Genomic DNA, 1,554 nt, shown 5'->3' with positions numbered 1-1,554 from the left:
GACAAGGCTACTTCACTCGGGGCCCTATCTAACTTTGCTAGTGTCAGTGTTCAGAACATGCTACCCTAAAATGTGGCACCTTGAATACTGAGAAAGCCACAGAAACAAGAAGGTCATTCTTTGACCTCATTCTACCTTTCTGTGTGAGAGCTGACCAGAAAAGAATTCTCTGACCTATCTCCCCAGAAAGTAGGTCATAAGATCCTCATGTGACAGGTGTCCTACCATATGCCTGGAGGAAAGGAATGAAGACACAGAGATGCCAAGTAGAATCTGAACAAACAGGCCTTGCTGAGTTCCTCCCAGTTACTTCATACCCCCTTTTTGTTCAATGCACTTTTACATGTCTCTCAATTTTTCATTGAACCCAAGCACAAAAATATAATTTTCTGTGGGTCTCTGGATCTTTCTAAAGGCTCCTGTGTCACATAAAATTTTGGTTGATAATTATTATGGTTTTTCTCTTGTTAATCTACTTTTGAATTTTGCAGGGGATGAAAAAGAAATATTAGTTTTTGCCTGCTACATTAATGATTCCCTTTCTCCCTTATACAAATCAGTCAGAGGGCCCTGGAGTATGTAACCCCAGCCTCAGTTGGAAGGCTTCCATCAACAGACTGATGGACCAGAGACATACAAAGGTTGTGTTGGGGCTCAGAAAATAATACTGCATAGTGAAGGCCTCAAAAACAGCCAGAGAAGCAAAAGTTTCTTTCTGATATTCTCCAGCCCTTCTGTCTCTGGTTCCCCAGAGGCTAACCATAGAATCTTCCAGAATGCCTCCTCCCCAAGGCAGGTCATGGACACCAGAATTCCTCTCCCCAATGGCCAGCCATAAAACCTGAAGAAATCACTTCAACACTCCACCTGTCTTTTTATATGAAAACTGGTCACTAAAAAAATTATCTAACCTACCTTTTTGGATTGTAGGTCATAAGACTCAATTACAGAAAGGGTCCTGCCTCATTCCCAGAAGGAAGGAATGTGGCACAAGGAGACCAGAAAGTATTTAAACACACAGGGCTTGCTAGGTTTTCTTACTTAGTCTATTAGCATTAGATCTTACTCTCTTTGTCCAATCATATTTCCACATGGCTGTCCATTCCTCAGCCTAAGCGTATACATGGTGTCTTCACATGTTTATTGCAGCATTATTCACAATAGCAAAAACATGAAACCAACCGTGCTGCCCATTGAAAGAGGGTTGTATAAAAAAAAATGTGGTAATATACACAATGGAATATTATGCAGCCATAAAGAAGGACAAAATTATGAACCTTGCAGCAACTTGGATGGACTTAGAGTCTCTAGTATGAGTGATCTATCACAAAAACAAAGAACTGAGTACCACAAGTTCTCACTCTTAAGCAGACCTTGAGCAATTATCATAATACTATAAGAAAGGGATTGGCAGTAGTGTGAGGGGGGGGATACCTCATCAATAAGGGTAACTGATCTCAAACAAGGTGAAATGGGGACCAAAGTTGAGGCCCAAACTTTACCTGTACAATGACCATTTGTGTACCTAACCCTGAATTGTTTCCCACAATTTTA

Source organism: Carlito syrichta, unplaced genomic scaffold (genome assembly GCF_000164805.1).
Source record: "Carlito syrichta isolate Samal-C Ts95f unplaced genomic scaffold, Tarsius_syrichta-2.0.1 Scaffold303429, whole genome shotgun sequence".
NCBI lineage: Eukaryota > Metazoa > Chordata > Mammalia > Primates > Tarsiidae > Carlito > Carlito syrichta.
This window is presented reverse-complemented; position numbering follows the sequence as displayed.